Raw genomic sequence first — 22,864 nt, 5'->3', positions numbered from 1 at the left:
TATGAAGATTACTGCCTTCTAGTTAGTTTATAAATGTCACAGAACCTATCAAAGAGAATTATCAGAAAGGGTTCTGAGAACAAGACAATTACAATTCATATTTTTCCAAATATGTTTATCTTTCTTTATATGGTCGGGTGGGATTTTTTTCTCTGTTTCTAATCAAAGAATATATAAAATTTGGAAAGAGTTTTGACTGTCTTACAAAGACTGCAACTAGAAGTGCCTACTTGAATATTGTGTCAAGATGGTGGTAAATTTCCCAGCTTAAAGGGAGAAGTATAAATTGTTGATCTTTCCAACAAATTACCACTGATATCTCTAGAATTCCTTAGTTATCCAGAGAAGTATGAGTCTGATCCAGGTGACTGGTGTGCTGTGTACTTCAAACCACCAAACAGGCTAGCATTTTAATGATTCCCTCCACTGCACCACTCAGAGAACCATAGAAGAGCAAGTGAGGTGAAGCCATGGATGTGCTGCACACTGTTCACTTCTGTGTACTCTGCAAAAGAAGAGAATCTTAAATGCCAGGATTTCTCAGTGTTCTTCAAACCAGGAGAGCAGAAGTCTTCAAGCAAATAGTTTAACATATAAAATAAATGAAACTATTGACTAATCAAATATAGGCTACCCTTAAGTATATATATGATAAAGCATCTTAATACTTCAGAGTAATATTGCATTTGCTGTTAAATATTATTTGATGATAAATAAAAGTATTCATTATCACACTATCTCAAAATAAACATGTGTCTAGTAAAATTGCTAGAAAATAGAAAATGTATAGTAAATGTTGTACTGAAAGAGAGAGAGAGACAGAGAGATAGAGAGAAAGAGAGGGAGGGAGGGAAGGAGGGAGGAAGAAAAACACAACTAGGACATAAGAAGCACTAAAAGTAGAATATATGAAATATGGAGGCTGTATATTTAAGCTTTCAGTTTCAAGCACCTAAATACTCATGCTCACAACTGCTTATAACTCTACTTCCAAGGGATCTGACACCTTCTTTTCATGTCTGTATGTACCCTATAATGTGCACACAGATACTCAAATAAAAATAAATTTTAAAAATAATTTAAAACAGCATGAACTATGAGGATGTTTAGCTAATGAGCAATGAGGCTGAAAATACAGGAATTAACTATAGTCACACTGAGATTGAACTCTAAGATCAAATTGGAATTAGCAAATCTCTTTTTTTTAGTCTGGTCTTTATTTTTTCTGCTTAGCAGAATTTTGGGCTCCCTTCTCACTTTTAGTCCTAGTTTAAATATTTCGGACCTTCCTATAGCAACCTAGTTCTGGGCTTGCAGATTCATCTTAATATTTCAAAAAGCTGATTTCCATAAAGTTATTCTTACTTGTAACCTAATTCTCCCTTAGTAATTTTACTAAGAAAGCTAATAATTTTTAATATAGAGTCATAAGATTCAGTCTTGATATACTTTTCTTGTCAAATGATATCTAATTCCTTCTAGTGATGCTAAAAATTTTAACAGTACTTCAGACAGAGATGGTCATGGAAACACTGTGTCTCTCATACATACAGAACTGCCAAGGTGATTAAGACAATTACTAAAACCATAGGGGACAGTAGTTGAAAATACTTGTCAGCTAAGGTAGTATTTTTCCCATCTAGTTGGTGGCATAAACCTGGGAGAGTGTGGCCTAAAAATGTGGCAGACTGAAATCTCATGAAATAGCCAACATTATTTCGATCGTCAGATAATCTGTACTCTGAAGATCACCTGAATAAAGTTCTCAGGAGTTTAAGTCATATACAGTGACCCAGGCAAGTGGCACATGACAAAAGCATGTTCTCCATAGAGATATATAAACAAATGATAGCCAGGTTTAATGAATACTCTGAAGTACATTCACTCTTATCTCCTATACCTGGGAGGGACACGAAAGCGCATTCCAAAAACAACTGAATGTTTTTGAGAAAACTGAAGTCACAAGACTCTTGTCTTACTTTCTTGGAATTTTCTCACAAGCACTCAGAATTTCTATGTCTCCATTCATGGACTGAGTTCTGACAAATACCTTATCTGGCATGGGATCAAATATGTGTGCCCAGATTAAATATTGATCATGAAATTCCATATCATCCAACTTTTAAAAGGTGAAGAGTTTCGATATCCTAAGACATTGTTCTAACATCATAATTGACTAAATGCAAAACAGAATAAATTATTAACATGGGATCATTTTCATTTAGCATTTTATAATACCATTTGAAATGATAGTTGGAAATTGTGGCTTTTTACACAGACATACATTTTTTTTGGTCCCCTGCTATGTAATAATGTCCTCTAGGGTAAAACATTCTGTCCTGCAGAAAATCTTAAGGAGGAAGGTATACAACTCAAAATAGCTTCAGGGAGTCATTGAAACTGGCCAGATTCACTAGGCTCCTTTTCTCTAAGAGTAAAACCTCCAAGCCTCAAAGAAAACTCTCAGACCAGATTCTCTGTCTCTCTTTGTCATCTCTGTCTTTGCTTATGTTCTCCTCCTTCCCCATCTCTCTCTCTCTCTCCCTCACTTTCCCCTCTCTCTTTCTCTCTCCCCCCCCATCTCCCTCTCTCCGTTCTCTCTCCTCCCTCTAATTTGAGTCTCAATATGTAACCTCTCAGCTTCTAGCTTGATGTCATGTTCCCTTATATGATGGGCATAGACTTATCCCCTGAAACTCTAAGCTCCCAATAGACTCTCTTTTTTCTAAAAGATCCTTTGGTCACAGGGTGTCATCACAGCAATAGAAAGATAACTTACAGAGATAGATACACTGCATTTAAACAACATGTGCTTCATACATTTTAACAAGTATCTTAACATATGTATACAAAGCATAAAGTCAAAGTTTGAAGTCAGCGTGTTTCTCTTAGGTCATTTTCTTAGTCTTATGTGTATATCTTCTGTAGAGTATTATTTTCTGTTTGCTTTGAGACTCTCTTTGACACAACTTCAACCCCTGTTATTTTTGGATCATGAAAATCAGTGCCTGCTGTCTGACCAGTGCTGTTTCACTATCTATTCCTATCTAGTCATTTCTTGTAAGTGAAAACCAAAACCAAATACAAAGAAGATAATACAAGAGTTGGAAGTGTCTTACTAGCTACTCTTTAGTAAATCCACTTGGATCTTTGGTAACTCACCTATGGTTTTATTACAGGGTCAATACTCTTTAAGATACCCCAACTCTAGAGTTATTGAGATTCTCTTTTGGAATTCGTCACTCCCCTTTTATTTGAAGATTAGCGGCTCATATCTTCTCTATATTCTGGGAAAGATGCCCTTATGATCTTTGGTCTAACCATTGGTGTCAATTTTGCTATAGTTAAAATGTATGTTTTACAATTCTCTACTTGTACTCTATAGTGCATCTGTTCCTAGAGCTCTGGTATGTGTCTGTCCAATCAAGCTCCAGAGAATGTCACGAAGCTCCAATTTCCTTTTTTAGTATATTTCTTTTCCAAGGGAACAATTGATCATGCCAGCTCTAACTACCATGCCATTCTTCTTGTTGCTGCTGGAGCCAGTGGCATATTTTGCTGGTGTCTGGGTCCTTGTGATAATTCTTGAAAGCAGACAAGGTTTATTATTTAAAAACTGCTTTAGGTCTTTAAAAAAATCACCTTTGCTTCTCATTTAAGTTTTATTTTTTAATAAGCTTTTAACTTTCTAAAAACTACTAGAAACTTGCTTAGGCTTGTGCTGCTTAAGGAGAAGACTTCAGATAATGACTTCAGACCAAAAATTACTTTAGTGATATAAATTAAAGAACTATCCAATTAAAGAGACAAAGATTACCTAATTAGAAAAGTATAAGAAGCATGTGGGAATTCTGTGAGCTTTTAATTAACTGAAATAAAATAATATTCATATTTTTTTTTCTTTTCTGAAAGTTAAAACAGAGCACAAATCTGACTTGGTTATAATCAATCAAAAAGAGACTTTATTTAATCAGGGCTAGCTTTCAGTATGGCAGTAGATTTCTACAATTATTCCATAATGATTTGTTTAAAATCACTCCTATCTATTAGTCTACCACGGAATTGATTTTCTCAGTGTCATATAGCCTCAAGCTGCTACTGGAAAATGAATAGGATAAATCCAAAAACACTTTAAAAAGACAACTATGCTCAGTCTACCAGCAAAACGTAGAATACCTAGAATCATACTTAACATTTGAGTAACCATTGATCGAAACTGTTTTGAGTTTATAACTCATCTTACTTGAAATGATAATGGCTGAAAACAGAGCTGCCAAAAGATCTACTTCATGAAAACATGGCAAAATATTCTAAGAAGATAATGAGGGAATCCACGGTGTTGGTTATTCTGTATTCTTAGGAATATTTTGAGCAATCATAATCATCACATAAGTTCATATTTATACTTTTATCCAACGGCTGAAGCAATTATTCCAGTCATTTCCGGTGACAAAAGAACAATAATATTACCATAATAAACGAGCAGGGTCAGAATTATATTATGCTAATGGGGCTCTTATAGTATCATGGTGGTTGCTACATGAAGTGTATACATAGAATATTATAAAGCCTTAAGAATAGAATTAGATAATGGAAATAGGTACTAAGACTTTACAATACAATATTGATTATAGATTATAATTATTACATGTTTTGTGAAAATTTAGAAGAGTTGAAAAACTTTGAATATAAATGTGTTATAAGAGATGGAAATGCTAATTGCCCAAACTTGATTATTTAAAAATGCACAAATTATCAAATGACCATATTACAGTACATAAATATTTATATAAATATCACGTGTCATTTAAAAGAGAAAAAATGTACATCCAAATATACATTCATGTAAATTATTCTTACTAGCATTTTGCATAATAGACCCCAACAGTTATGTTTGAGAACCGCTCTGCCCTACGATTGGGGGCCAAAATGTAGCAGACTGCTCTATCAGTGTTGGAACCTGCACTGCCAAAAGCCTTGGGGCTAAATTGTTAGAGCCTGCACTGCCCCAAGCTGCTCCAGTCCATGGGTCGGGGTTCAGCAAGAGAGTGAGTGAGGATGGCTGCGAAGAATGGAGACCAGACAGAGTGTGATTCAATCCTGTTTATTCTTCCGTCTCTCTTCCTAGTCCAAGTCCCAAGTCTTCAGTTCCTAGTCCCTAGTTCCTAGTCCCTAGTGCCTCCAAGTTCCAAGTTTCCAGTTCCAAGTTCTAGTCTCGAGTCTCATCCAAGTATAAGTGTCTAATCCCTGGTTGCTCTTCCAAGTTTCTCTTTCCAAGTCTCCAGTGTCTAATGTCTAATAATTTCTTCTGTCTGCCTCTCGCCTTTTATATGTCTCACTTCTAAGCCCCGCCTTTAAGTCACGCCTTTAAGTCTTATCTCTAAATTATACACCTTTAAGTCACACCTTTAAATCTCAGCTCTAAATTACACCTTTAAGTCTCACACACCCAAGGGAAAATCCTGGGTATCTTAAACAAGATGTTATTAGAGTGTGCTCAGCTGTTGTAGGCTATTGTAAATAAAGTCTCTTGTCAGAGTATATGGCTCAAGATGGCTGCAAGGATGATAGGCGCCTTCTGTCAGCTCTCCACAGTTATGTATTCAAATGTGTTTCTACAATGGAAAAATAATTACTATTTGCCTGATATAATATTATATTGCATTACAATGAATATACTGTATCATCATTGAATATGCAAACTGGAAATAATAATAATTTAATGTAAAATAAGAAAGCAAAAGTGCAAAATTAATATTTTTTTATTTTTAAGATCTCAATTTGTTTATTAAAACAGTTGGCTTTAAAAGTTAGAAATGTTAAGTCCACATGTCAGTAAAAGTTCTCTAACCTTTGAAAATGTATTAAGACATGAATTCATCAATAGGTAGGGTATTCAGCTATGCTGGACATCTTAAAATTGAACTTGTGGTAGCCGGGCGGTGGTGGCGCACGCCTTTAATCCCAGCACTTGGGAGGCAGAGGCAGGTGGATTTCTGAGTTCGAGGCCAGCCTGGTCTACAGAGTGAGTTCCAGGACAGCCAGGGCTACACAGAGAAACCCTGTCTCGAAAAAAAAAATTGAATTTGTGGAGATTTGAGAGATTGCTCAATGGTTAAATGCACTTGCTACTCTTACAGGTGACCCAAGTCTACTTTCTAGCACCACATGGCAGTTCACAACTTTATGAAACTTCAATATTAATGGATAGGACACCTTCTTCTGGCCTCCAAGGTACTTCCAAACATATACCTGATGCTATTACCTTATCTGAAGAACACGAAAATTCTCTGGAGTTATAAAGCTGTGAATACAAATGTGACAAAGCCTATCAAGACTTTGTCTATTGCTTCTTCTCACACAGCCTTATTGTGAGTCTGAATACTTTTGCTCACTGTTACTAAGGACCTGGTTTTCAAGTTCTACTAATTTTGCACAAGAAAATGGAAACACTTTTTTAACATGAAATTTTATTATTTGGTAATTTCACATAATGCATCCTGATCACCCTTACTTCTCATTTCCCCAAGGTTGACCCATCCATCCCTTTGCCTCCCCCCAAAAAAATTTAAAAACAAAACCATAACCACGAAAAGTCCAATTTGTGTTGTTCATATGGCCACAGATGCATAGTCAAACTCCCAGTGGTCAGCCCCTTAAAGAAGAGTGAGTACTTCCTCACACCCCAACTCCTGCCAGTAGCTCTCTATTGTGGAGAGCTACAGTTCAGAATCTTCATTAACATTTTTAAGAGTTTTCTTCTAGGCTTCCTGTCAAAGTTCTTACTTTATAAGGGAGTAGGGGGAGGAAGTTTGTTGCAAAAGCCTTCTATATCTCTCCTCAGTTGTGAGTCTACAATCATCAATACCACTGCAGAAGAATCTTCCTTGCACTGTGCAGTGAGCAGGAGCAAAGATCATGAACTTTCACATGAGATGCAGAAACAGCAAGAACCACAGACATCTACCTGGTCTCCCGTGTCAGGCTTGTCTCCGGTGGCAATATCAACCACTCAGCCCACAGACATCAACATGGCATTAGAAAACATGGACCTCACATGGCTTTTGGTGGTAACCAATTTCAACTTAGCCCTGGCAGCAGCAAGAACAGGAACCCAGACATGCCCCACCCCCAGCAGCAGCATAGATCACAGACATCAACATGGCCTAAGGTTAACAGCAAAGGCTACTCATACCTGCATAGCCTTTGGAAGTAAATCGGGTCACATGGGACCTATGGGCCACATGGACTACATATACTATAGCAGGGCCATGTACCCAATCATGGCTCATGGGATCAAAATGTCCTCAGGTATCTTTATAGGCCATGCACATCAATATAGCTTCTGGTGGCAGCTCAGGCCACATAGACATTAACATGGTCTCTCTCTAAAGCTTAAGAACTGGTTAAGTTCTCGGTCCTTCTCCTCTATAACACATTCACTAGTTGCACTGTCATTATAAATTGCAATGCATCACTCAGTATGTTTTTACACACACAGCACCACATGCAAATACTCATGGTCAGAAGTCACTGGTCTGTCTGTAAGCCTCTGGTCTCTTAAGTACCACACTGTAGGAGGAGCTAAGTTTGGAAGAGTAAAGAGAAGAAGAAGAAAAGGAAGAGGAGGAGCAAGGTGAGGGAGAGACAGAGAGATTTAGAAGGTGCCAGGGTGACCACTCATATAGTAGAAGCAGTCCTGGCTAACAACTTCCATCTGGTTAGTTAACTGGGAAACATCTATAATTATTTGGGCATATTGTTATGAGCATTATCAAATATATAAAGCCTTTGATTAATATTTAAGCATTAGAGTCTCATTTCCTCCCGGCCCGCGTGGATGGTGGGATGGTCTAGGCAAAGCATAGCCTTGTGGAGATAGTCTGGAAGATTGGCAGAGCCCTCTCCCAAGCTAGTGTCTTGTGGGTGGCAGGGCTGGTGTCTCTGGCTGCCTGAGCCAGCAGTCTGAGCCAAGAGTTGACGAAAATACACTGCTGCTCGTGGCCACAGGCCTTGTCTAGTCGGGAGCATGGCGGCCCTGTATCGCAAGACAGATCCGGTGTTGCTGTTTTAAAATATCTCCCACTACACCACACATACAAGACCATCGCTGAGACATCTTTGATCACAGCCATGCTTCAAGTTTTTATCCTCGGAGACAGTGATGTGCTCCTCGATCTTCTTCAACAGCACCAGCCACTCCTTGCTGTCTAGCCACTCATAGATGGAATACGTATTGGGGTTGACCAGCTTGATCTGGATCTGGATGCCTGCTAAGTCGCTCAGGCCACGCTGAAGTTTCTATCCTGGGTGGAAAACAAACTTTTAATGAGCCACAATGTCTATCAATTTGGTTGTCAGTGACTATACTTCACTTCTAAAATCAAATACAGATGTATGTATGCTGTGTGATTTTAGATGTTGCATGAATATGACTTCCCGTAACTGTTCATTTCCCTTTTTTTTTTTCATGATCTTGACAGTTGAAAGTGTTAGGTTTCCACAGTTAACAGAGAGCTTATTTATTATTTATTCTTTTTATCATATACACATATACCTTTGTGTAGAATATGAACTGAAGTGCATTACCCAGGTTTAAATAATTACTTTAAAGCATTGCTCTTTTGTGATCAGAATCTCCTTTTCTTAGCTGTGCAGTGTGTTTATTTTAATCAAACAGTGCATTCAAAGCAGACTGTCAAGCCGCGACTTGAAAGACTCCACAGGATCAGAAATAACTCAAGATGAGGATATTGAATGATAAAAGTAAAGCACAGTAAAAGTAATTTCAGCTTCACATTTTCATAGAAAGTTAAATGGTTTTAAAATATTTTTAAAATCACCTAGGAATATAAATAACTGTGCAGGGAATTTCAAATGTGTAAAACAAACAAAACTAGAAGGTTTCTTATTTCTTCTTATAAGACATTATAATATGAAATTAAATGGATGAGATAGCTTTGTTTTATAATTTTAGAAAGAATCATTTCTTTAAATACTCCCTGTGCCTTTTTCTGTTATATTAGGTATGAGAATAAACTATTGGATAAACTTCTTTTATCTCTGAAACTATACAGAGAGATGAATTAAAGTGAGTTCCTCAAATAATCCTGTAATATGTGCAGGCATCTTTGACTTTTATTAGACATGTAGCCTTAGAGAATTCTGCTGCCTTATTCTTTTTCTGCATGTCTCCAAAGCGGTGTCTTCTGGGGTTTTTCTCTTATTCTGAGTGAAACTGTTTATGTGAAATACCTTGAAGACTGCCCACTTCATAATACGCTATTAACAAATGTAATATTTAGTTTGTTATTTCAATATATACAGGAGAAACACATTTTTTAAGTTTTAAATATAGATAATATGGCTGTGGTCATTAAAATATTTTCATTTATTTCTTCTTACTAAGTAGTAAGTGATATTTATCTAATCATCAGTACTGACAAATTTTTAGTTCTAATATGAATGTTATATATTAGATTGATTTTGAAAATTATCAATACTTGTTCAGGTTGTTGGGTTCATCAACAAATACTATGGCATTTCCAAGAATGCCCAGATACAAGAATGTATCCAGGTAGTAGGTGCAACATAGTACATTCTCAAAGGTGGCTCTGAGGTAAACACACTCAGGATGTTCTGTTCTCCAAGATGTGTGCTTTCATCTGTGGTTGTGATGACCTGTAAGAAGAGAAGCTCATTTGTCCTTCACACAAGGTATCATGTTGAACACTACAGCTGTGTGAGCTCACTGCCACTTATTTGTATTTAGTTACAAATTACACACATGCATGCACACACACACACACTTGAGATGAGTGTGAAACATTAATGGCATTGATTTATTATATTAATATAATTAATCAAATTCAATTTAAATAAGCTCATGTATTTTTGTCAAAATACTTTGAGAATTTTATATATGAATGACATATTTACCTATTTCCCCTCCTTCTGTCTTCCCTGTAATTCCTCCCACAACCCTCTCATTCTCTTATGAATTCATGAGCATTTATTCTTTATTGCATTACATAAATATGTGTGAGTATGTAGTACAAATTTACAGTTCTAATAAGCCCATATAAAAACCACACAATCCAGGTATTTTATTTCTAAGCCATATGCCTAGATTCAGCAGATCTAAGTCTAATACGAACTCATTCCGGCTATAAAGCCCCTTGGTACTTGCTGTTTCTCTTTAGCATGCAGTTCTGGTCCATGGTGGCTTCCTACTCCATCTTTTTCTCCTTTCTCTCTCCCTCCTTTCTCTCTCCCCTTCTCTCTTTCTACCTGCAACCCCCACTCTTTCACCTCCAGTCCACCTTTCTTCCTCCACTGCCCAATCACAGGCTCTAGACTTTTATTGATGAGTTACATTGTGGAAAAGGTTCACATTGCATCACTTGAGTACATGAATATCTGCTCATCCAGGACAATCACCTATTGACGAAACAGTATTTATCATTAGAATACAAGCAGCATCAGATCAACCCATTACATGAGTATATGTGTATGGAGTGAGCTTATGGGTGTATGTATGTGTGAGTGTATGAGTGTATGAGTCTTCTCTCTCTCTCTCTCTCTCTCTCTCTCTCTCTCTCTCTCTCTCTCTCTCTCTCTCCCCGTGTGTGTGTGTATGTATGTTTGTGTATTGTGAACATACAAAAAACCTATTGAATTCTTACTTTTCATATACTCATGGGTTTGTGGTTGACTCTTTAGGATTTGACAGCCTGTCTGAGGGCTCATCCTGGGGAAAAAAGTTGATAGTTGATTCTTCCTCTCAGAGCAGTGATGGCCTATAGCTCTTAATCTAGGGTTGGGACTGGGTGAAATTTCCCCTAATCCAATATGGTATGTGTATTGGTATCGTTGTTAGGCATGTCTTAATTAGGCAGCCTATTGTGGAGACTTCCTAGGGACAGCATCCAGGTCCTATAGATTTTACAATCATTCCTGTTCCTCTTCCTCAGAGTTCCATGATGAACCTACTACAGACATCATCCTAAATCAGTATAGTCTCAAACTTCATTCTAAATATGTATTCTTGTATCCATACGTAAAGAGAGATTTTGTCCAGCCTCTAGTAGATGGAGACTACTTCAGAGATCTTTAAATAAAGACAGATAAGTGACTACAAAGAAATAGGCACAATTTGGAACTCATAATTTTCTTGGGATTCAATCATTTTCCTTAGAATTGGTTTGTGTAAAAGGTGATTCCAGAAACTGAGTAATTAATGGTGTTGTAAGGATCACACTCCCATGTCTGAGTCATAGAACACTTGTTGGTGAAAGAAGTTCATGGATAAAGACATTTCCATGACTCTTATATGTATATATAAAGTCAAAGTCTAAAGTAATTTCAGAGAAACATAAGCACATATTTTTGGTATTACTGAGACTCAGTAAGAAAGATAGAAGCAGACCCAAAATAATATATTCCTGGTCCTGAGATAAAGTAAGATTTCATAAATTTCTTTGTGGGGAGATAGAATTTAATTGATAATCCAAAGCTCATAACATTCAACATTTTCCTAGGTACCTAGGACAAAACAACAGAAATGTAACTCTAGATTCACCGAAGTGGGCATAGAAATGAGAATTACAGTAAGTCAAGGATAAGATCCATGGGAATGACAATTTTCAGATACAGATAGATGAAAAAAAATCTAAGAGATGAATAAGTACTAACTGGAAAGTTCAAAAAAAAAAAACCCAACAAGTTATGTTCAAATACTAAGCAAATAGAATGTGTTAAAAGTACTGGGAGCAAAAAAAAAAAAAAAAAAAAGTACTGGAAGCCATGGTGTACAAAAGTTATAGCCATAAATAAAAAAGTGACTATTGAGTTTGGTAATTAGAAGTTAGATAGAAATAAATATATTTGATTGCACATTTTGAGTGTCTTATTTGTTTTAAAATGAAAACATTAAATTTTCTGTGTTACATTATAGTATGACACAGACCTATATCTCAGACATAAATGAAAAAACTAAGAAAACTAGTCTCTATTTTTCTACATTTACAACACTGTTTGTAATATGTGCTAGATCAAAATTTAAAACTTTATCTATTAGTAACCAGGATATGAAATTTCTATAGTTTGAGTATCATAGTTTCTGCTGTCTTGTTTGGTTATCAGTTGTAAGATAGAAACCAAAGAGTAGTCTGATTTTCTTGTAGGTCTCTACTGTAGTATGCTCATTTACTGTTAATTGTTTACACTGATACAACTATTTTGGTGACGAGGATATATAGACAAAGATAAATCATTATCACATTAGTGATTAGTCCATTTAAATGAAAATAATATATCACAAAATATTGTATACTTTCAAAAACCTATGAAGTAACTTATTGCACTAGGGTTCTCATCTATAAAGATTCTGGGAAAGCATGGTGCACTTTTCACTTGCATGTGTCCCATGCTGATTACAAAAACTAATTTAAGAGAAACAATGACTAAATGATAGAAATTGATTTAATTTCAACTCAGATATTTTGGTTTCAAAGAAGGTATCATGGCATCAAAAGTGATGCCTATTTTTGTGTTTTGTGTTCTTTCAATTATACACCCCTAATATTTTATGGCATTTACAAATTTAGAAATATTAAATGTACTATAGCTCATTGGGTCTTCATAACCATGCAAACAGATAGCTTGTTTTATTTTAAACTGACAGAACTATAGTCAGAATTATAGCCTCATACAATTACAATAGATACTACAAATCAGGATTTATGGCTTCTTGCATAGCCTGGGTTTTCTGTTCAATAATACAGTTCATAAAGTGAATACTGAGAAATAGTGAGTCAAAAAGGAAAGATTTCTTTCCTTTTCTTTTTGAATTTTCTGAAATTTGCATAGTGAATTGAGAAGTTTGTTACTTTAAAATATATTCACAGACTAATTCAAATTTTTGCAAACATTGGGCAATTTCTTTGTATGCATTATTCTTGTAATGTGAAATAAATATTCAGTGTCCATTTTCTAGGAATTATTGAAAATCACTAAGTAAATTCCAATGATATTTATGTAAGCTTTACAAATGTTAAAAATTTTAGAGATGAAGTAAACCTAGGGAAGAATAAATACAGTAAAGTATTTCAAATAAGGCTACTCAGTTAGAAGAATAAAAAACTGGTAAGAATGATCTTTCCCAAAAAGTAGTACCCTCTGTTATTTCTTATCATATATCTAAACTACATTTACCATCCTGAACATATGTCAACATATGTAAGTTTTATGATTCAGTAATTGAATAAAGCCTTTTAGACATACATATGACTTTATCAAAGTAATGGGTATGTTTTGAAGAGCAATAACTTTTAAATAAGCTGGAAATCATTTGAAAAGTTTTTAAAGTACTATTAATTTTATAGAGACACCAATCAGCTAACTAGATTTATTTCTTGTAAATAGATGAGATTTCCAGATGGGCATCCTTAAAATAGCCTTAATGATTTCTGTCTGTTGCCATGAACATCGGTGTGTAATCTTTCTGTTAAGTATGACTTGTATATAGTGATTACCTTACATAAATGGAGTAATATCAAAACCAGAAGATGACATGTCTACGATTAAATGATGAAGAGTTTCTAATTTCTACCTTGGGCATGCTCCCTTACTCTATGACCATGTTCTTTGGGAATAGAATGATGCTAGGGATAAACTGTATTTTCTTTGCTTGTTTTGATTCATTTTGTCTTAGAGGAGGATCCCTTGTATCTGTGGCAAGCCTTGAAACCCTGATCCTCCATTTTCCTAGTGATGGAAGTAAACACATGTGCCACCAGGCATACTCGTGACATTCACTCAGTAGATAGACATGAGGTACCAATGTCTTTACCAAATTAGGGATATCTTGAGGCCTTACCATATCTCTATGTACTAACTTAGATGGAAAGTCAACCAAAATATAGTTTCCCAATGGCAAAGGGCAATAACTCAGTCAGCATTCTGAATAATATATATATTAAGCATATATATATATATATATATATATATATATATATATACATATATATGTATATATACACGTATATATATGTATACACATGTATATATATATATACATGTATACACACACACACACACACACACACACACACACACACACACATATATATATATGTATGTCATAACCATAGTGGAGCATATGTCCTTGTTACATGTTGGAGCATCATCCAGGTATATGCCCAGGAGTGGTATAGCTGGGTCCTCAGGTAAAGCTATGTCCAATATTCTGAGGAACTGCCAGATTGATTTCCAGAATAGTTATACCAGCTTACCATCTCACCAACAATGGAGGAGTGTTTTTTACTCCACATCCTCACCAGCATCTGGTATCACCTGAGTTTTTGATCTTAGCCATTCTGCCTGGTGTGAGGTGGAATCTCAGAGTTGCTTTGATTTGCATTTTCCTGATGACTAAGGATGGTGAACATTTCTTTAGGTGCTTCTTGATCATTTGAGTTTCCTCAGTTGAGAATTCTTTGTTTAGCTCTGTACCCCATTTTTGATAGTGTTATTTGGTTTTCTGGAGTCTAATTTCTTGTATTCTTTGTATATATTGGATATTAGCCCTCTATCGGATGCAGGATTGGTAAAGATCTTTTCCCAATCTGTTGTTTGCCGTTTTGTCTTATTGATGGTGTCCTTTGCCTTACAGAAGCTTTGCAATTTTATGAGGTCCCATTTGTCAATACTTGATCTTAGAGCACAAGCCATTGGTGTTCTGTTCAGGAACATTTCCCCTGTGCCCAAGTATTCAAAGTTGGTCCCCACCTTCTTGAGGGTAGGAAGGTGTCAGTGGGTGGGTGGGGGCACATCCTCATGAAAGCAGGAGGAGGGGGGATGAGATAGGGAGTGCGAAGAGAAATGGAGTAAGGGGATAACATTTGAAATGTAAATACGATATCCAAAAAAATTAATTCATAAAAAAAGAAAAAATATATAAACTAGCTAACCCAAACTCAGAATAGTGATTCACATACTATGGTAAAATCATAAGTGTTTGTTATTTTAAAGTAAGTTTTAGTAATTTTAAGGTAGCTATGATAGCTAATACACATACCTCCAGAAGACCTTAATAATAAACAAGGAATTTAATTAAATATCACACATAAGATGAGAAGCTAAATACAGGGAAGAAGCATGCCAGTCTTAACACCTGAAATCTCTGTTGTATTATTTACTCACCTTTGAAATCAGAATGATTTTATTATTATTATTATTATTATTATTATTATTATTATTACATTAGATTTTCTCTATACACGATGACATCAATGTTAATGGTTGCTTTCTCCAAATCTGTGGAATGTCCTGTCACAGGAATAGAGTTCACTTGGGGAGTAATTTGGAAGACCAGAATGCCCTCAGTGAATTCACAGATGATATAGTTGAGATCCACAAATGTAAAGGTCACATAGTTCCCTAATTTAGTCCACTAATTCATATTTCACTTAGTTTATTCAGTCAGGCATTTGCCTACTCAAGATAGTGGAACTGAGTACTTATTTTATACAATAAAATACCCTTATTCTAAAATGAGTTCAAGAATTGTAAGAATAAATACCCATACTCAAGCAATGTATGAGTTATTAAAGACGTTTCTGATATTTGGAAGCAAGTAGCAACTTTTCTTCCTTCTTTGACTCTGATGTCTAGTTTAGTCCATAATTCACACCTGGAGGTAATCTCAGGTGCAATCTACCTGTCCTTGTCAACAACTCACCTCACCATTCCACATCTCTACCTTATGACCTATTGCTCACTATACTCTAGTTCTTTGAGGAGTTGTCCTATTAGATCTCTTAATAGTCCCATGGAGAGGTTGCCTTGAAATGCCACATTGTAAGGACCGTATCTTCACACACATCATCTGCCCCCTTCACATAGCTTGTATTCCACCACAGACTATATTAATCAGCCTCTGTCACTTTACTATGAAACTGTATCTTACGTCAACGTTGTCCCCTAAAAAAAAAACAAGTCAACTCCATGAAAATACTGATTTGGTGAAGATTTGGAAAAGAGTGTCTACTGTGTGTGACTGCAACAAAAGAATATGATAAGCATCAAATATGGCTCCAGAAGTCTGAGACATTTTTCTCTAAAAGTTTGGTAAAACTTTTATGTTCAAATCAACTGTGTTAAAGAATAAATTTCAAGGCATCAACGAAGTCTGTAGCATATAAGAATTCTGCTGATCCAGCAAGGATCCATATCTGTATCAGGGCCTGTATAGAGAGGGGTAAGTCTTAGCAATATGACTCATTGAAGAAGAGAATGGCTTCTTCACAATAAAGGTGCATTGAAGCCCACCATACTTATTTAATGCAGATTTCACTTTAGTTTTTGCTTTCTCATAGTACATAAAATCATGTGTTAGCATAGAGAATCATTTTCAGCAAGAAAATATATTTTATCCTCGTATGATTCTGCATCATGATCTGGTAAGATCATTACTTTTTTTATTAGCAGTAATTACAAACATTACTTTTGTTACTACACAATACATATGAATCACAAAAAAATAGTTTTAAAGAAGCGTCATTGAAATATTTAAGTAAACATGCTATTTTTCATATATTCTGGCCAATGTACTTATTCAGAACTTTAGAATGATAATCTTATTTATTGTTCAAATAAAGCTGGGATCAATCAAATAATATTTACATGAATGACATTTAATAATGAATAACTATACAAAGATTGATGGTTTAATATGTGCATAGTCTTTGTTTTGAAAGTAAGTTTAATTTGCAACATATTTAGAGTTTTGTTTTTGGATCAATTTTAAGTTTATTTAACATTTGTCAAAATGTATAGTGTTGTCATTTATTATCTTGCATTTCCTCTCTCCCCAAAATTACCCTTAGTTTATTTTTATGGTTAATATGGTAGAATTACATTCATCAAAGTAATAATGATATGCAATTAACTTCAGTCCATGTTTTATGCCAGGTTTCATTTCATATAGTGCTCTTTGTGGATTGTACCATTATAATCATACACACCTAATATTTACAATACCATATAGAATATTTTATGCATTAAAAGTCCAATATCCCACTTGTAGTCCTGGTTTAAAAATAAAAATGAAGTATTGTATGTCCTATTGATATTTTTCAAGAAATTAATAAATAATTACCTTCACTAATGATTTATAACTTTCAGCCTTTCTTTATGACAAGTGGATAGTATATCAAAACTGGGAATGAATATTTGGTGGTAGAAGTTACTGTCTTAAATGTGGTCAGGCAAAGAACCATGTAAAAACAAGCAAAATAATTTTAACGTGCACAACCAATTAAAATATCATGTGGACTAAGTAAAGCTGACAGGTCCAGGTAACACAGGTGATATTAGTGTGGAAAATATGACTGAGATATAATGTTTAAGGAACAAAATGATGGGGTCATGGATTCCAAAGATTAGGAGATGCACAACTAACCCCACAGGCCACACTGAGTACTCGTACAACCCCGTTTTTGCCCTTAAAGTTTAGCACTGGTATGTATGCTAATCTTTCTCCATCAGAAAAGCAGCTCAGGCCACCTTGGCAAGTGATTTACACCATATATCATGTGTTTTTCAAACACTCTTTAAGATTTCAATGGTAGTACACTCACTTGTGCATAAGCAGGTAAGTGTTAAGCCTAAAAGCTAGCCCAGACATAAGCTCCGTTACAATAAAAAAATTTCTAATATCCTGTTAAATTTGTTATTATTTGCTGTGTTGACATAAATTTTATGTCAGCTTGACACAGGCTACAGTCATCTGAGAGGAGGGAACTCCTATAAGAAAATGCTTCCTTAAAATTGAACTGTAGACAAGCCTAGAGAATATTTTCTTAATTAGTGATTGATGTGGAAGGTCTAGCCCATTGTGATTGGGGTCATCCCTGGCCTGGTGGTCCTGGGTTCTATAAGAAAGTAGGCTTTGCAAGCTAGCAAGCAGCAATTTCCCATGGCCTGTGCATCAACTCCTTCCTCCAGGCTCCTGCCCTGCTTGAGTTTCTGCCTGCACTGCTTTTGATCATGAACTTTTATATGAAATTGTCAGCAAAATAAAGACTTTCCTCCCCCAGTTGCTTTTGGTCATGGTGGTTCATCACAGCAATAATCAACCCTAAGTAAGACATGTGTGTATTTTGTAATGATTCCTTTTTTTTTTCTTTTTGGTAACTCTCATGACTGACAAATAACTGTCACTCTTACTGTGAAAGAGGTGATGGGAACAATAGCAATTCTCTTGTTTCCCTTCAGATTAATTTTCTCCCAGTACATTAAGCTTTTTTCTTGATGCCTTTTCTTCATCTCTTTTCTCATTTCTATTATTCATCACATCCCTTCAGTGTCTTAAAACTATTGAACATCAACACAGTCATCATTTATGACTAATGCTAAGCACAGCAGAATAATTTCAATTGCCTGTAAGGACAGCCTTTAGACAACTGAGAGTTGAGGCACTTGAGTAGGTTTATGTGGCTTCGAAAGTATCTCTCCATGAGCTACTCCACTAAACAGACATTCCTGTGATACATATTTTAAATGTCTTAGGTTAAAAAAAATCTAGGCTTGGGAATATTAAAGAGATCAACTCTAAAGCATATAACACATCTATCAAAATTTCCTAGTCTTGTTACAATGCTCTATATTTCATTTTCGTATAGGGTGGCCCAGAAAGATCATCTCCAACTCCAAGCTTGCTGAAGCTTTCTGTTCCTGCTGACCTAACACTTGAATGCTTAGAGAGACAGCAAACATTTGTGTATAGTTCATGTAATTCATAATTTTTTTCTCTGATTCACTGTTTCTGTTGATATTGTTTAAGGTAGGGTCTGTGTGCTAGAGCTTTCATAGAAGTCACATGAATTCAACTTTTATGTTAAGCCTGCCAGTTAACTTTGACATATCTCTATGTTCATCCTTCTACAACAATAGTAAGGATAATGCAACTCCATCTTCACCTAAGGCTCTCCTTTTGTGAAGCATCTCATGTATCAATAAGAAGTGCTTCCAGAGCACTGCCCAAATTTAAGTCATATAATTTTACCTTTTCTAGATGTCTTATGAATAATTTATTCTTTTGAGTCCAGATTCTCTTATTTATATATGGCAATAATCAGTTTTTATTGACTTCTGATTAGTCTTTCATTATAAGTATATGCCATCTAATATTTAACTCTTCTCCAGCTGGTGAATACTTATGTCTATGAGAGACATTTCTCACCAAAACCATAAGATACAGGTATTTGTAAAGACAGAGACTGTTTTTTCTCTTTTAAAAAAATGGCCAGAGGTTAAAAATAAATGACTGGAGGACCATCTGGTGTGTATATTTTCAACTGGACACACAAACAATAAACATTAAAATTGTTTTTCCAAAGTATTTGCTCCTTTGTTATATCCCTCCCCACAATGTGTGAGACACTTGGTTATATTTCATTTTCCAGAGCACTTGCATTTTGTGGTGTTTTAATTTTATAGCCATTCTATTATATATGTAGTGATATCAAACGTTGGTCTTAATGTACTGTTCATTGATGACCAGTAATAACAGACATGTTTTGAATGTTATATATGACAACACTATTCAAACTTTGATTTTGCAAATCTTTTGGTCATCTTAGACATTTATCAGCTGTGTTCTGTACATACTTTATCTTAATATGTGGCTTATATACTTTGTTTCTAATATTACCTTTTAATTTTAATTTTAAAAGTTAAATCATTATTTTTTATAAATCATAATTTATTTAAGAGAACTTTAATTAAGCAAGGTCACTAGAATTGATCTTATATTTACTCTGAATATTTTATTGCCTCAGATTTTAAATCTTTATGATTTATTTTCTAATTATCTCATTTTGTCTTCATTTTCCTTATTTTGCTACAAAGATGTAAATTTATTCCATTATCCTTTATTGATATGATTATTTCTTTCAATTGCTTTGACCTGGATACCCTGTTTTGCACCATAATATAATCAACTGAACTAACCAATTAACCATTAACAATTTTTATTGAAAAAAATCATCCATTTTCTTGATGTTCTTGTGTATTTCAATGATTTATATATGTATTCTGTTTTTACATAAACACTATGAGATTTTATTAGTATAGTATATTATATTATTAAGTCATCCTGCAACTATTTTGAAAATTATTTGATTGATTTTTATACTTTTTTAGATTTTCCATTTCTTTTAAAATTGATCATTATTGAGAAGTAACACCAACTGGAATGAAATTGAAAAGAAAATGATTTTGATACCTTTGTTCTTCTAACATATATATTATATACCTCAAGTTTTTATTTAGTTTCTTTTGTTGACTGTGGTTTTAAGAATACCAAACTTGTGAATGATTTGTTAATTTATTGTTGATTAACTTATTTTCAATGATATTATAAGTCTGAGTTATTTAAAAGCTCATATGTCTTTTGACTCTGATCAACAAGAGAGCACTAATGACCATGAGTAGTGCAGATCAGAACATTTCAAGAAATAGCACTGTCTACAGATAATTTGCTCACTTTTCCAATGAGATACTACACTTATGCTATGACTATATTGAATGAAGATCTAAAGAAATGACTAGCGAGAAGCATTCTTACTGATGAGGAAAAGGAGCCATGTATACCTTCACCACTACTTAAAGGTTATCTCACACATGTATAATAAAGGTAAATGGAGAAAAGTAGAGAAATATTGCTGTCTATGCACCAATGCTAAGAACCCAGCACAGAGAGAAGTCTTAATTCTTAAACACTGAGAATGATTCTCATCATCATTTATGTTTTCTGAAATCACAGATAGACTGAGTCTTATTGCTGACTGGCAAGAGGGCTCTGAGCTTCTAAATGACACTGTTAGGGCCCATCTCTCCCTCTATCTTGCCAATCTTAAAATGCATTCAATTATTTTTATTTAATGAAAATCAAAATTATACAAACAAAATTATGTTAATACAGCATTAAGTGAAAATATACTCCCAATTCTTTGGGTTCTAAATATAGGCAATCCAGCATGAATATTCATAATGTAATTAACTGGGTTGCATATTCTATTTGCTCTGAAAATTGACAGAGATAAATGAAACTGCCGTGCATATAAATTTGTCTGACTACTTGCTTCAGTGTTCTACTGCATTCAAGTCTTTTCAAGCTTGATTTATGTTGCCTTTTGCATAGAACAGAATGTTACCCAAACTGATGGAGGTACACATGAGAGATAGAATCCATTATTCCACTTCTAAGTGAGAAAGAAAGACAGATGGGAAACTTGAAGAAAAAAATAATGTGCATGGTTACACTAGGATTGGGACTCGTTTATAACTGTTAAATATATAAATGCAATGTTATATTTCTAAATCTAGGCATCAGAATGGCTTCATTATGATACACAGTAAAGATGAAGATCAAATTAACCAAAACTCAAACAAAAAGGACACCCTCTTCTCTCCACATGGGGTAAGAAATGCAGAGTCATTTAAAGTGTGGGCTTTCACACTGTTTTGTTATCATATATTGCTTTGACAAACCAGCTAAATCCTTCATGGGAAATTTCTTTGGATCCTATTTTTGGAGTATCTACCCCCACCCATTATTTGGTTCTGTAGAATCTGGGTCTGTGTTTAAGTCAGATGATCATGATGGTGGTGATGCATGTGATAAAGGAAAGATGTTCACCTCACAGCAGTTGGAATGCAAGAAACAGACCACAAGCCAGGAAACAGGATATATCTTTCCATGACCCCAACTCACCTATTCTTTTTATTAGCACAGCTTCCACCATTAGACCAAGCCTCAAATGCACGAGTCTTTGTGGAACATGATGGATTGAAAATGAAATATTTCTCACTGAGGCAATGGAAACTAAAATGTAAATTAATTGTCACATACCAAAACAAAAATTTCAACCTCAAATTTGTAAATGAGGGAAAATCTCTACAAACAAATCAATAAATAACATTAAATTCTCTTCCTATGAGCTACACAGAGACTGTTACATTTCATTTACATTATTTTAAGATGAGTTTATAAATTTGCTATCATTTACTTTGTATTTCATCTCCATACTTTGACATTTGAATCTAGTTATTACTTTAGACTTACCATTTGTCATGTTTAGTTCTCTATCAGGTTAGAATGAGCTACATCTATGAAAACAAGGTCCAGAAAACAAGGTCACACAATCCAGTTCTATCACATTCAGCAAACAAGGAATGAAAACATGTTTTCAAGTTTCTTCAGAATTCCTAAATGAGCAATTTACCAGCCAAAGTGACAATGCTGACCATTTATTTATTTATTTGTTGGTTGGGGTTTTTTTTGGGAGGGTTGGGATTTTTTTTTGTTTGTTTGTTTGTTTGTGCTTTTTTGTTTTCAATGGGTTTTATTGTAAATAATTTAGAGAACTGTCAGAAATGTGCCTGACAAAAGACTTAGAATAGCCATTGTGAACAAACTTTAGCAATCAGCAACCAGTTTTATTATTTCTTTCAAATGTAGCGTATTGTGATGATAATTATGATTGACAGCAATAGGCCAAGATCATCAAGTTGTCTTCCCAGAAGTTCTTTACAATTTTTGCTTCAGTTTAATAAGTGAAATTATCTGTTTAAAACAGTCTATCTTTATATATAAATAAACACAAATCTTTCTGACTAAAGAATAATTATAGGTAGTTTTTGTAGGTGAGCAATGTCCATTATTTTAATAACTAGACAGATACTATTTGAAGTGCATAGTGTTTACATTTATGTAATCATCTTTGTTTAAAGATAATTGTCATACAGTTGGAGACACATGACCACAAACCTGGAAAAGGTTATCCAACTAGTACTT

At 34.7% G+C, this 22,864-nt stretch overlaps 1 long non-coding RNA gene across 2 annotated transcripts in view; it reads left to right on the top strand.

Annotated features, from left to right (window-relative positions):
• The window catches only part of LOC143435699 (uncharacterized), a 181,058-nt gene that overhangs the window by 103,502 nt on the left and 54,692 nt on the right, over positions 1 to 22,864 (top strand). For both annotated transcript variants that reach the window (XR_013106165.1, XR_013106166.1), the window contains exon 3: positions 21,394 to 21,487. This is a non-coding gene — a long non-coding RNA (uncharacterized LOC143435699). The remainder of the gene's footprint in view (positions 1 to 21,393; positions 21,488 to 22,864) is intronic.

Source organism: Arvicanthis niloticus, chromosome 22, assembly GCF_011762505.2.
Source record: "Arvicanthis niloticus isolate mArvNil1 chromosome 22, mArvNil1.pat.X, whole genome shotgun sequence".
NCBI lineage: Eukaryota > Metazoa > Chordata > Mammalia > Rodentia > Muridae > Arvicanthis > Arvicanthis niloticus.
This window is presented reverse-complemented; position numbering and strand designations above follow the sequence as displayed.